This window comes from Zingiber officinale, unplaced genomic scaffold (genome assembly GCF_018446385.1).
Source record: "Zingiber officinale cultivar Zhangliang unplaced genomic scaffold, Zo_v1.1 ctg135, whole genome shotgun sequence".
NCBI classification, from domain to species: Eukaryota; Viridiplantae; Streptophyta; class Magnoliopsida; order Zingiberales; family Zingiberaceae; genus Zingiber; species Zingiber officinale.
The window spans coordinates 44,121-59,934 of NW_024589831.1; positions in this window are offsets into that span (position 1 = coordinate 44,121).

Consider the following 15,814-nt stretch of genomic DNA (forward strand, 5'->3'; position numbering starts at 1 on the left):
CATCTTCCAAATAGTTTCGAGTTCTTCGTTCAGGATCATTACATCGTCCGATGACTCCAATGATGTAGGCTCGATCGATTCTAGCTCGGAAGATTCTGAGTCGGTCAATGCTTGCTTCGATGTTTTCTCAGCAAAATAAGGTTTATGGATCATTATTCTGAAAGTCGGAAGAGAGTACCTGTGACTGGGAGTGTCAGCAGCCAGAACCAGAGAAGCCATGGAGCCGGGTTGTCCCAGATAAAAGGTATAAATCAGACAAGAATATAGCTTCATGATCTTCAAAATAGAGAATGTTTTTAAAACTTCTCCTCCATTGGAACTGATGAGGAGACTAATAGTCGCTCGGCGTTTTTAATATGCATATTTATAATCGAATCTACGGTCTTGGAAGCCATATTTTCTGTGATTTGTCCGAACAAAAGAATCTGTCGATCCAAAAAGATATGAGAAAATACCTTACCAGAAGACTCAATTGCAACATTCGATGTTGCACCACAAACGACGGAATAAAAGCATCGAGATCGCCGGACAAAATTGGAGAGGAGGAGAGGTGTCATAGTGGCTTCTCTGGTTCTGGCTATGGGCACACCCGGTCACAGAAGCCGATAGCCTGTAATTTCTGGGGGCCCGATAACTATGACAGATCGTAACCCAGTCGCGATCTTACTTAGTAACGTGGTAGAGAGATTTTAATTTTGAAGAAGAGATTATTTCATGCTTAGGCATCGCTCTGATACCATTGTTGACTGTTCAAAGCATGAAAAACAGTAAATACGAAAATTGTAAACACTTACAGCGATCTCTCGTAGATCTGCAATCAACACCGATAAGACTTGTTAATAGAAGAACGATCACATAATCAGAAAGCTCTTCATGGTTCTCAAACCAAATCTTTCTTGCGAGATTGGACAAACTAATCTTGAATGCTCTTCTTTCCGCTTACAATCTTGTGCACATGGACGAATCTTGCACAGTGACCTTTCCGATATGGGACGAACCCTTTCTCAATCATGCACACAGCAAGTCTCATCCCACTTTTTTATTTACCTTAGACGCATATATATATTGGGGAAGATGAATCTTCCTATTCCTCCATTAATGGAGGAAATGAATGGGCTAGAAGATGAAGGGGAAGGGGTGCCCTTTAATCTTCCAACATTCCCCTTTCATCTTCTAACAATGCTCTTAACCTCGGTGTGTTTAATGAGGTTGGTGTAGCTGTCAGATACCATCTTCCGAATAGTTTTGAGTTCTTCGTTCAAAATCAACACATCGTCCGATGACTCCAACGATGCGGGCTTGATTGATTCTAGCTCGGACGATTCTAGCGCGGTCAATGCTTGCTTCGATGTTTTCTCGGCCAAATAAGGTTTATGGATCATTATTCTGGAAGTCGGAAGATAGTACCTGTGGCCGGGAGCTGGCTTGTCCCAGACAAAAGGTATAAATCGGATAAGAACATAGCTTCATGATCTCCAAATTGGAGAATGCTTTTAAAACTTCTCCTCCAGCGGAATTGATGAGAAGACTAATAGGTCGTTTGGCGTTTTTAATCTGTTTCTTTATGATCGAATCTTCAGCCTTGGATGCCGTATTTTCTATGATTTCTTCGAACAAAAGAATCCGTCGATCCGAAAAGATAAGAGAAAATAACTTACCAGAAGATTCAACTGCAACATTCGATGTTGCACCATGACCGACGGAATAGAAGCATCGATATCGCCGGACAAAATTGGAGAGGATGAGAGTTGTTATAATGGCTTCTCTGGTTCTGGCTGCGGGCACTCCCGACCACGGAAGCCGATAGCCTTCATCTTCTCGGGGCTCGACAACCACGACTGATCGTAACCCAGTCGCGATCTTGCCTAGCGACGGCGGCGGAGAGATTTTAATTTTGACGAAGAGATTATTTCAAGCTTAGGCATCGCTCTGATACCATTGTTGGTAGTTCTAAGCATGAAAAATAATAAATACGAAAACTGTAAACAATTACAGCGATCTCTAGCAGATCTGCAATCGGCACTGGTAAGACTTACTGACAGAATAACGATCACAGAATGGAAAAGCTCTTCGTAGTTCACAAACCAAATCTCTCTTGCGAGATTGGACAAACCAATCTTGAATGTTCTTCTATCCTCTTACAATCTTGTGCACATCGATGAACCTTGCACAGTGACCTTTCCGATATGGGACGAACCTTTTCTTAACCTTGCACACAGCAAGTTCCATCCCCCTTTTTTCTTTTGCTTGAACGCATATATATATATTGAGGAAGATGACTCTTCCTCTTCCTCCATTAATAGGGAATTGAATGGGCTATAAGATTACAGGGAAGGGGTGCCCTTTCATCTTCCAACATTCCCCTTTCATCTACTAACAATGCTCTTAACCGCGGTGTGTTTAATGAGGTTGGTGTAGCTGTGAGATACCATCTTCCGAATAGTTTCGAGTTCTTCGTTCAGGATCATCACATCGTCCGATGACTCCAATGATGTAGGCTCGATCGATTCTAGCTCAGAAGATTCTGGGTCGGTCAATGCTTGTTTCGATGTTTTCTCGACAAAATAAGGTTTATGGATCATTATTCTAGAAGTCGGAAGAGAATACTTGTGACTGGGAGTGTCAGCAGCCAGAACCAGAGAAGCCATGGAGTCGGGTTGTCCCAGATAAAAGGTATAAATCGGACAAGAATATAGCTTCATGATCTTCAAAATGGAGAATGTTTTTAAAACTTCTTCTCCATCGGAATTGATGAGGAGAATAATAGGTCGCTCGGCATTTTTAATATGCATATTTATAATCAAATCTACGGTCTTGGAAGTCGTATTTTTTGTGATTTGTCCGAACAAAAGAATCCGTCGATCCAAAAAGATATGAGAAAATACCTTACCAGAAGACTCAACTGCAACATTCGTTGTTGCACCATGACCGACGGAATAGAAGCATCAAGATCGCTGGACAAAATTGGAGAGGAGGAGAGGTGTCATAGTGGATTCTCTGGTTCTGGCTACGGGCACTCCCGGTCACGGAAGCCGATAGCCAGCAATTTCTCGGGCCTCGATAACTATGACAGATCGTAATCCAGTCGCGATCTTACCTAGTAACGCGGCAGGGAGATTTTAATTTTGAAGAAGAGATTATTTCATGCTTAGGCATCGCTCTGATACCATTGTTGATAGTTCAAAGCATGAAAAACAGTAAATACGAAAATTGTAAACACTTACAGCGATCTCTCGTAGATCTGCAATCGACACCAATAAGACTTGCTAATGGAAGAACGATCACATAATCAGAAAGCTCTTCATGGTTCCCAAACCAAATCTTTCTTGCGAGTTTGGACAAACTAATCTTGAATGCTCTTCTTTCCTCTTACAATCTTGTGCACATGGACGAATCTTGCACAGTAACCTTTCCGATATGGGACGAACCCTCTCTCAACCATGCACACAGCAAGTCTCATCCCACTTTTTTATTTTATTTAGACACATATATATACTGGGGAAGATGAATCTTCCTATTCCTCCATTAATGGAGGAAATGAATGGGCTAGAAGATGAAGGGAAAGGGGTGCCTTTAATTTTCCAACATTCCCCTTTCATCTTCTAACAATGCTCTTAACCTCGGTGTGTTTAATGAGGTTGGTGTAACTGTCAGATACCATCTTCCGAATAATTTCGAGTTCTTCGTTCAGAATCAACACATCGTCCGATGACTCCAACGATGCGGGCTTGATCGATTCTAGCTCGGACGATTCTGGCGCGGTCAAAGCTTGCTTCGATGTTTTCTCGGTCAAATAAGGTTTATGGATCATTATTCTGGAAGTCGGAAGACAGTACCTGTGGCCGAGAGTGCTTGCAGCCAGAACCAGAGAAGTCATGGAGTCGGCTTGTCCCAGACAAAAGATATAAATCAGACAAGAACGTAGCTTCATGATCTCCAAATTGGAGAATGTTTTTAAAACTTCTCCTCTAGCGGAATTGATGAGGAGACTAATTGGCCGCTTGGCGTTTTTAATCTGTATCTTTATGATCGAATCTACGACCTTGAATGCCGTATTTTTTGCGATTTCTTCGAACAAAAGAATCCGTCAATCCGAAAAGATATGAGAAAATAACTTACCAGAAGACTCAACCGCAACATTCGATGTTGCACCAAGACCGACGGAATAGAAGCATCGAGATCGCCAGACAAAATTGGAGAGGAGGAGAGTTGTTATAATGGCTTCTCTGGTTCTGGCTGCGGGCACTCCTGGCCACGGAAGCCGATAACCAGCAACTTCTCGGGCTCGACAACTACGATAGATCGTAACCCAGTCGCGATCTTGCCTAGCGACGGCGGTGGAGATATTTTAATTTTGACGAAGAGATTATTTCATACTTAGGTATCGCTTTGATACCATTGTTGGCAGTTCTAAACATGAAAAACAATAAATACGAAAACTATAAACACTTACAGTGATCTTTCGTAGATCTGCAATAGACGTCGGTAAGACTTGCAGACAGAAGAACGATCACAGAATCGGAAAGTTTTTAATGGTTCATAAACCAAATTCCTCTTGCGATATTAGATAAACTAATCTTGAATGCTCTTCTATCCTCTTATAATCTTGTGCACATGGACAAACCTTTCATAGTGACCTTTCCGATATGGGGCGAACCCTTTCTCAACTTTACACACAGCAAGTCCCATCCGCCTTTTTTCTTTTGCTTGGACGCATGTATATATTGAGGCAGATGACTCTTCCTCTTCCTCCATTAATGGGGAAATAAATGGCTAGAAGATTAAGGGGAATGAGTGTCTTTCATCTTCCAACATTCCCCTTTCATCTAACAACAATGCTCTTAATCGCGATATGTTTAATTAGGTTGGTGTAGCTGTCAGATACCATCTTCCGAATAGTTTTGAGTTCTTTATTCAGGATCATCACATCATCCGATGACTCCCACAATGTGGGCTTGAACGATTCTAGCTCGGATGATTCTGGCTCGGTCAATGCTTGCTTCGATGTTTTCTCGACAAAATAAGGTTTATGTATCATTATTCTGAAAATTGGAAGAGAGTACCTGTGGTAGGGAGTGCCAGCAGCCAGAACCCGAGAAGCCATTGAGTCGGCTTGTCCCAGACAAAAGGTATAAATCAGACAAGAACATAGCTTCATGATCTCCAAAATGGAGAATGTTTTTAAAACTTCTCCTCCATCGGAAATGATGATGAGACTAATAGCTGGCTCGGCGTTTTTAATCTGCATCTTTATCATCGAATCTATGGCCTTGGAAGCTGTATTTTTTATGATTTCTTCGATCAAATGAATTCGTCGATCCGAAAAGATATGAGAAAATACGTTATCAGAAGACTTAACTGCAACATTCGATGTTGCACCATGACCGACGGAATAAAAGCATCGATATCGCCGGACAAAATTGCAGAGAAGGAGAGGTGTCATAGTAGCTTCTCTGGTTCTGGTTGCAGGCCCTCCCGGCCATGGAAACCGATAGCTAGCAACTTCTCGTGGCCCGACAACTATGACAGATCGTAACCTAGTCGAGATCTTACCTAGCGACGACGATAGAGAGATTTTAGTTTTGATGAAGAGATTATTTCATGCTTAGGCATCAATCTGATACCATTGTTGACAGTTCTAATAATGAAAAATAGTAAATACGAAAATTGTAAATACTTACAGCGATCTCTTGCAAATCTGCAATCGGTGCCGGTAAGACATGCTGACAGAAGAACGGTCACAGAATCGGAAAGCTCTTCATGATTCACAAACCAAATCTCTCTTGCGAGATTCGGCAAACCAATCTTGAATGCTCTTCTATATCCTCTTATAATCTTGTGCACATGGACGAACCTTGCACAGTGACCTTTCCGATATGGGACGAACCCTTTCTCAACCTTGCACACAGCAAGTTCCATCCCCCTTTTTTCTTTTGCTTGGACGCATATATATATATATATATATATATATATTTAGGAAGATGACTCTTCCTCTTTCTCCATTAATAGGGAATTGAATGGGATATAAGATTACGGGGAAGGGTGCCCTTTCATCTTCCAACATTCCCCTTTCATCTACTAACAATGCTCTTAACCGCGGTGTGTTTAATGAGGTTGGTGTAGCTGTGAGATACCATCTTCCGAATAGTTTCGAGTTCCTCGTTCAGGATCATCACATCGTTCGATGACTCCAACGATGTAGGCTCGATCGATTCTATCTCGGAAGATTCTGGGTCGGTCAATGCTTGCTTAGATGTTTTCTCGACAAAATAAGGTTTATGGATCATTATTCTGGAAGTCGGAAGAGAGTACCTATGACTGGGAGTGCCAGCAACCAGAACCAGAGAAGCCATGGAGCCGGGTTGTCCCAGATAAAAGGTATAAATCGGACAAGAATATAGCTTCATGATCTTCAAAATGGAGAATGTTTTTAAAACTTCTCCACCAACGGAATTGATGAGGAGACTAATAGGTCGCTCGGCGTTTTTAATATGCATATTTATAATCGAATCTATGGTCTTGGAAGTCGTATTTTCTGTGATTTGTCTGAATAGAAGAATCCGTCGATCTAAAAAGATATGAGAAAATACCTTACCAGAAGGCTCAACTACAACATTCGATGTTGCATCACGACCGACGGAATAGAAGCATCGAAATCGCTGGACAAAATTGGAGAGGAGGAGAGGTGTCATAGTGGCTTCTCTGGTTCTGGCTACGGGCACTCCCGGTCACGGAAGCTGATAGCCAGCAATTTCTCGAGTCCCGATAACTATGACAGATCGTAACCTTGTCGCGATCTTACCTAGTAACACGGCAGAGAGATTTTAATTTTGAAGAAGAGATTATTCCATGCTTAGGCATCACTCTGATACCATTATTGACAGTTCAAAGCATGAAAAACAGTAAATACGAAAATTATAAACACTTACAGCGATCTCTCGTAGATCTGTAATCGACATCGATAAGACTTGCTAACAGAAGAACGATCACATAATCAGAAAGCTATTCATGGTTCCCAAATCAAATCTTTCTTGCGAGATTGAACAAACTAATCTTGAATGCTCCATTTTCCTCTTACAATCTTGTGCGCATGGACGAATCTTGCATAGTGACCTTTCCGATATGGGACGAACCTTTCTCAACCATGCACATAGCAAGTCTCATCCCACTTTTTTATTTTGCTTAGACGCATATATATATTGGGGAAGATGAATCTTCCTATTCCTCCATTAATGGAGGAAATGAATGGGATAGAAGATGAAGGGGAAGGGGTGCTCTTTAATCTTCCAACATTCCCCTTTCATCTTCTAACAATGCTCTTAACCTCGGTGTGTTTAATGAGGTTGGTGTAGCTATCAGATACCATCTTCCGAGTAGTTTCGAGTTCTTCGTTTAGAATCAACACATCGTCCGATGATTCCAACGATGCGTGCTTGATCGATTCTAGCTCGGGCGATTCTGGCTCGGACAATGTTTGCTTCGATGTTTTCTTGGCCAAATAAGGTTTATGGATCATTATTCTGGAAGTCGGAAGAGAGTACTTGTGGTCGGGAGTGCCCGCAGCCATTACCAGAGAAGCCATGGAGCCGGCTTGTCCCAGACAAAAGGTATAAATGGGACAAGAACATAGCTTCATGATCTCCAAATTGGAGAATGTTTTTAAAACTTCTCTTCCAGCGGAACTGATGAGGAGACTAATAGGCCGCTTGGCATTTTTAATCTGCTTCTTTGTGATCGAATCTACGGCCTTGAATACTGTATTTTCTATGATTTCTTCGAACAAAAGAATCCGTCAATCTGAAAAGATATGAGAAAATAACTTACCAGAAGATTCAACTGCAACATTCGATGTTACACCATGACCGACGGAATAGAAGCATCGAGATCGCCTGACAAAATTGGAGAGGAGCAGAGTTGTTATAATGGCTTCTCTGGTTCTGGCTGCGGGCACTCTCGGCCACGGAAGCCGATAGCCATCATCTTCTCGGGGCTCGACAACTACGACAGATCGTAACCCATCGCGATCTTGCCTAGCGACGGCAGCGGAGAGATTTTAATTTTGACGAAGAGATTATTTCATGCTTAGGCATCGCTCTGATACCATGAAAAACAATAAATACGAAGACTATAAACACTTACCGCGATCTCTAGCAGATCTACAATCAGCACTGGTAAGATTTGTTGACAGAATAACGATCACAGAATGGAAAAGCTCTTCATAGTTCACAAACCAAATCTCTCTTGCGAGATTGGACAAACTAATCTTGAATGCTCTTCTATCCTCTTACAATCTTGTACACATGGATGAACCTTGCATAGTGACCTTTCCGATATGGGACGAACCCTTTCTCAACTTTGCACACGACAAGTCTCATCCTTCTTTTTTCTTTTGCTTGGACGTATATATATATATTGAGGAAGATGACTCTTCCTATTCCTCCATTAATGGAGGAAATGAATGGGCTAGAAGATGAAGGTAAAGCGGTGCCCTTTCATCTTCCAATATTCCCCTTTCATCTTCCAACAATGTTCTTAACCGCGGTGCATTTAATTAGGTTGGTGTAGTTGTTAGATACCATCTTTCGAATAGTTTCGAGTTTCTTCGTTCAGGATCATCACATCGTCCGATAACTCCAATGATGTGGGCTCGATCGATTCTGGCTCGGACAATGTTTGCTTCGATGTTTTCTTGGCCAAATAAGGTTTATGGATCATTATTCTGGAAGTCAGAAGAGAGTACCTGTGACCGGGAGTGCCCGCAGCCAGAACCAGAGAAGCCATGGAGCCGGCATGTCCCAGACAAAAGGTATAAATCGGACTAGAACATAACTTCATGATCTCCAAATTGGAGAATGTTTTTAAAACTTCTCTTCCAGTGGAACTGATGAGGAGACTAATAGGTCGCTTGGCATTTTTAATCTACTTCTTTATGATCGAATCTACGGTCTTGGATGCTGTATTTTCTGCGATTTCTTCGAACAAAAGAATCCGTCAATCCGATAAGATATGAGAAAATAACTTACCATAAGACTCAACCGCAACATTCGATGTTGCACCAAGACCGATGGAATAGAAGCATCGAGATCGCCGGACAAAATTGGTGAGGAGGAGAGTTGTTATAATGGCTTCTCTGGTTATGGCTGCGGGCACTCCCGGCCACGGAAGCCGATAGCCAGCAACTTCTCGGGGCTCGACAACTACGACAGATCATAACCCAGTCGCGATCTTGCCTAGCAACGGCGGCGGAGAGATTTTAAACATGTTGGTAGTTTTAAACATGAAAAACAATAAATATTTCATGCTTAGACATCGCTTTGATACCATTGTTGGCAAGCTTTAAAGATGAAAAACAATAAATACTAAAACTATAAACACTTACAGTGATCTTTCGTAGATCTGCAAATGACGTCGGTAAGACTTGCTGACGGAAAACGATCACAGAATCGGAAAGTGTTTCATGGTTCATAAACCAAATCCCTCTTGCGATATTGGACAAACCAATCTTGAATGCTCTTCTATCCTCTTACAATCTTGTGCACATGAACGAACCTTTCACAGTGACCTTTCCGATATGGGGCGTACCCTTTCTCAACTTTACACACAGCAAGTCCCATCCCCCTTTTTCTTTTGCTTGGACGCATATATATATTGAGGAAGATGACTCTTCCTCTTCCTCCATTAATGGAAAATGAATGGCTAGAAGATTAAGGGGAATGTGTGTCTTTCATCTTCAAACATTCCCCTTTCATCTAACAACAATGCTCTTAACCGCGATGTGTTTAATTAGGTTGCTGTAGCTGTCAGATATCATCTTCCGAATAGTTTCGACTTCTTCATTCAGGATCATCACATCGTCCGATGACTCCAACAATGTGGGCTTGAACGATTCTAGCTCGGACGATTCTAGCTCGGTCAATGCTTGCTTCGATGTTTTCTCGGCAAAATAAGGTTTATGGATCATTATTCTGAAAATCGGAAGAGAGTACCTGTGACAGGGAGTGCCCGCAGCCAGAACCAGAGAAGCCATGGAGCCGGCTTGTCCCAGACAAAAGGTATAAATCGGACAAGAACAGAGCTTCATGATCTCCAAAATGGAGAATGTTTTTAAAACTTCTCCTCCATCGGAAATGATGATGAGAATAATAGCTGGCTCGGCGTTTTTAATCTGCATCTTTATCATCGAATCTACGGCCTTGGAAGCTGTATTTTCTACGATTTCTTCGAGCAAATGAATCCGTCGATCCGAAAAGATATGAGAAAATACGTTATCAGAAGACTTAACTGCAACATTCGATGTTGCACCACGACCGACGGAATAGAAGCATCGAGATCGCCGAAAAAAATTGGAGAGGAGGAGAGGTGTCATAGTAGCTTCTCTGGTTCTGGCTGCGGCCCCTCCCGGCCATGGATGCTGATAGCCAGCAACTTCTCGGGTCCCGACAACTATGACAGATCGTAACCCAGTCGAGATCTTACCTAGCGACGGCGGCTGAGAGATTTTAGTTTTGATGAAGAGATTATTTCATGCTTAGGCATCGATCTGATACCATCGTTGACAGTTCTAATCATGAAAAACAGTAAATACGAAAACTGTAAACACTTACAGCGATCTCTTGCAAATCTGCAATCGGCGCCGGTAAGACTTGCTGACAGAAGAACGGTCACAGAATCGGAAAGCTCTTCATGATTCACAAACCAAATCACTCTTGCGAGATTCGGCAAGCCAATCTTGAATGCTCTTCTATCCTCTTACAATCTTGTGCACATGGACGAACCTTGCACAGTGACCTTTCCGATATGGGACGAACCTTTTCTCAACCTTGCACACAGTAAGTTCCATCCTCCTTTTTGCTTTTGCTTGGACGCATATATATATTGAGGAAGATGACTCTTCCTGCATTAATGGGGAAATGAATGGGCTAGATGATTAAGGGGAAGGGGTGCCCTTTCATCTTCCAACATACCCCTTTAATCTACCAACAATGCTCTTAACCGTGGTGTGTTTAATGAGGTTAGTGTAGCTGTGAGATACCATCTTCCGAATAGTTTCGAGTTCTTCATTCAGGATCATCACATCGTCCGATGACTCTAACGATGCAGGCTCGATCGATTCTGGCTTGGACGATTCTGGCTCGGTCAATGCTTGCTTCGATGTTTTCTCGACAAAATAAGGTTTATGGATCATTATTCTGGAAGTTGGAAAGAGTACCTATGGCCAGGAGTGCCAGCAGCCAGAACCAATGAAGCCATGGAGCCGGCTTGTTCCAGACAAAAGGTATAAATCGGATAAGAATATATAGCTTCATGATCTCCAAAATGGAGAATGTTTTTAAAACTTCTCCATCATCGGAACTGCTGAGAATATAGCCATAGAGCGTTTTTAATCTGCATCTTTATCATCGAATCTACGACCTTTGAAGCCGTATTTTCTATGATTTCTCCAAACAAAAGGATTCGTCGATCCAAAGAGATATGAGAAAATACCTTACTAGAAGACTCAACTGCAACATTCGATGTTGCACTACGACTGACGGAATAGAAGTATCGAGATCGCCGGACAAAATTGGAGAGGAGGTGAGATGTCTTAGTGGCTTCTCTAGTTCTGGCTGGGGGCCCTTCCGGCCATGGAAGCCGATAGCCAGCAACTTCTCGGGGCTCGACAACTACGACAGATCGTAACCCAATTGCGATCTTAACCTAGCGATGACGATAGAGAGATTTAATTTTGACGAAGAGATTAGTTCATGCTTAGGCATCGCTCTGATACCATTATTGACAATTCTAAACATGAAAAACAGTAAATACGAAAACTGTAAACACTTATAGCAATCTATAGCAGATCTGCAATTGACACTGGTAAGACTTGTTGATAGAAGAACGATAACAGAATGGAAAGGCTCTTCATCGTTCACAAACCAAATCCTTCTTGGGAAATTGGACAAACCAATCTTGAATGCTCTTCTATCCTCTTGCAATCTTGTGCACATGGACGAAACTTACACAGTGACCTTTCCGATATGAGGCAAACCCTTTCTCAACTTTGTACACAGCAAGTCTCATCCCCATTTTTTCTTTTGCTTGGATGCATATATATATTGAGGAAGATGACTCTTCCTCTTCCTCCATTAATGGGGAAATGAATGGGCTAGAAGATTAAGGGGAATGAGTGTCTTTCATCTTCCAACATTCCCCTTTTATCTAACAACAATGCTCTTAATCGCGGTGTGTTTAATGAGGTTGGTGTAGCTGTCAGATACCATCTTCCGAATAGTTTTGAGTTCTTCATTCAGGATCATCACATCGTCCGATGACTCCAACAATGCGGGCTTGATCGATTCTAGCTTGGACGATTCTGGCTCGGTCAATGCTTGCTTCGATGTTTTCTCGGCAAAATAAGGTTTATGGATCATTATTCTGGAAATCGGAAGAGAGTACCAATGGCAGGGAGTGCTAGCAGCCAGAACCAGAGAAGCCATGGAGCCGGCTTGTCCCAGAGAAAAGATATAAATCAGATAAGAACATAGCTTCATGATCTCCAAAATGGAGAATGTTTTTAAAAGTTCTCCTCCATCGAAACTGATGAGGAGACTAATAGGTCGCTCGACGTTTTTAATCTGCATCTTTATCATCGAATCTACGGCCTTGGAAGCCGTATTTTCTGCGATTTCTCCGAGCAAAAGAATCCGTCGATTCAAAAAGATATGAGAAAATACGTTATCAGAAGACTCAACTGCAACATTCGATGTTGCACCACGACTGACGGAATAGAAGCATCGAGATTGCCGTACAAAATTGGAGAGGAGGAGAGGTGTCATAGTGTCTCCTCTAGTTCTGGCTGCGGGCCCTCCCAGCCTTGGAGGTCGATAGCCAGTAACTTCTCGGGGCCCGACAACTATGATAGATCGTAACCCAGTCACGATCTTACCTAGCAACGGCGGCAGAGAAATTTCAATTTTGACGAAGAGATTATTTCATGCTTAGGCATCGCTCTGATACCATTGTTGACAGTTCTAAGCATGAAAAACTGTAAATACGAAAACTGTAAACACTTACAACGATCTCTTACAAATCTGCAATCGGTGCTGGTAAGACTTGCTGACAAAAGAACGATCATAGAATCGGAATGCTTTTAATGGTTCAAAAACCAAATCTCTCTTGCGAGATTGGACAAATCAATTTTGAATGCTCTTCTATCCTCTTACAATCTTGTGCACATGGACGAACCTTGCACAGTGACCTTTCCGATATGGGACGAACCCTTTCTCAACTTTGCACACAGCAAGTTCCATCCCCCTTTTTTCTTTTGCTTGGACGCATATATATATATATATATATATATATATATATATATATATATATATATATATATATATATATATATATATATATATATTGAGGATGATGACTTTTCCTCTTCCTCCATTAATAGGGAAATGAATAGGCTAGAAGATTAAGGGGAAGGGGTGCCCTTTCATCTTCCAACATTCCCCTTTCATCTACCAACAATGCTCTTAACCGCGGTGTGTTTAATGAGGTTGGTGTAGCTATGAGATATCATATTCCGAATAGTTTCGAGTTCTTCGTTCAGGATCATCACATCGTTCGATGACTCCAACGATGCGGGCTCGATCGATTCTATCTCGGACGATTCCGACTCGGTCAACTCTTGCTTCGATGTTTTCTCAGCAAAATAAGGTTTATGGATCATTATTCTAGAAGTCGGAAGAGAGTACCTGTGGCCTGGAGTGCCCACAGCCAGAACCAGAGAAGTCATGGAGCCGGCTTGTCCCAGATAAAAGGTATAAATTGGACAAGAATATAACTTCATGATCTTCAAAATGGAGAATGTTTTTAAAACTTCTCCTCCGTCTGAACTGATGAGGAGACTAATAGGTCGCTCGGTGTTTTTAATATGCATCTTTATAATCGAATCTACGGCCTTGGAAGCCGTATTTTCTCCGATTTGTCTGAACAAAAGAATTCGTCGATCCAAAAAGATATGAGAAAATACCTTACCAAAAGACTCAACTACAACATTCGATGTTGCACCACGACCGACGGAATAGAAGCATCGAGATCGCCGGACAAAATTGGAGAGGAGGAGAGGTGTCATAGTGGCTTCTCTAGTTCTAGCTGCGGGCACTCCCCGCTACGGAAGCCGATAGCTAGCAACTTCTCGGGGCCCGATAACTATGATAGATCGTAACCCAATCGCGATCTTGTCTAGCGACGGCGGCAGAGAGATTTTAATTTTGACGAAGAGATTATTTCATGCTTAGGCATCGCTCTGATACCATTGTTGACAGTTCTAAGCATGAAAAACAGTAAATACGAAAACTATAAACACTTACAGCGATCTCTTGTAGATCTGCAATCAGCGCCAGTAAGAGTTGCTGATGGAAAAACGATCACATAATCAGAAAGTTCTTCATGGTTCACAAACCAAATCCTTCTTGCGAGATTGGATAAACTTATCTTGAATGCTATGCTATCCTCTTACAATCTTGTGCACATGGGTGAATCTTGTACAGTGACCTTTCCGATATGGGACGAACCCTTTCTCAACCTTGCACACAGCAAGTCCCATCCCCCTTTTTTCTTTTGCTTGGACGCATATATATATTGGGGAAGATGACTCTTCCTATTCTTCCATTAATGGAGGAAATGAATTGGCTAGAAGATGAAGGGGAAGGGGTGCCCTTTAATTTTCCAACATTCCCCTTTCTTCTTCTAACAATGCTCTTAACCGCGGTGTGTTTAATGAGGTTGGTGTAGCTGTCAGATATCATCTTCCGAAAAGTTTCGAGTTCTTCGTTCAGAATCATCACATCGTCCGATGACTCCAACGATGCGGGCTCGATCGATTCTAGCTCGGACGATTCTGGCTCGGTCAATGCTTGCTTTGATGTTTTCTTGGCCAAATAAGGTTTATGGATCATTATTCTGGAAGTCAGATGAGAGTACCTGTGGTCGGGAGTGCCTGCAGCTAGAACTAGAGAAGCCATGGAGTTGGCTTGTCCCAGACAAAAGGTCTAAATCGGACAAGAACATAGCTTCATGATCTCCAAATTGGAGAATGTTTTTAAAACTTCTTCTCCATCAGAACTGATGAGGAGACTAATAGGCCGCTTGGCGTTTTTAATCTGCTTCTTTATGATCGAATCTACGACCTTGGATGTCGTATTTTCTGCGATTTCTCCGAACAAAAGAATCCGTCGATCCGAAAAGATATGAGAAAATACCTTACCAGAAGACTCAACTGCAACATTCGATGTTGCACCACGACCGACGAAATAGAAGCATCGAGATCGCCGGACAAAATTGGAGAGGAGGAGAGGTGTTATAGTGGCTTCTTTGGTTCTAACTGCGGGCACTCCTGCTCACGGAAAGTCGATAGCCAGCAACTTCTCGGGATTCGACAACTACGACAGATCGTAACCCAGTCGCGATGTTGCCTAGGCCGTCGGAAAGGTTTTAATTTTGACGAAGAGATTATTTCATGCTTAGGCATCACTCTGATACCATTGTTGACAGTTCTAAGCATGAAAAACAGTAAATACGAAAGCTGTAAACACTTACAGCGATCTCTCGCAGATCTGCAATCGGTGTCGGTAAGACTTGCTGACAGAAGAATGATCACATAATCGGAAAGCTATTCATGGTTCACAAACCAAATCCCTTTTTCGAGATTGGACAAACCAATCTTGAATGTTGTTCTATCCTCTTACAATTTTGTGCACATGGACGAACGTTGCACAGTGACGTTTCCGATATGGGGTGAACCCTTTCTCAACCTTGCACATAGCACGTCTCA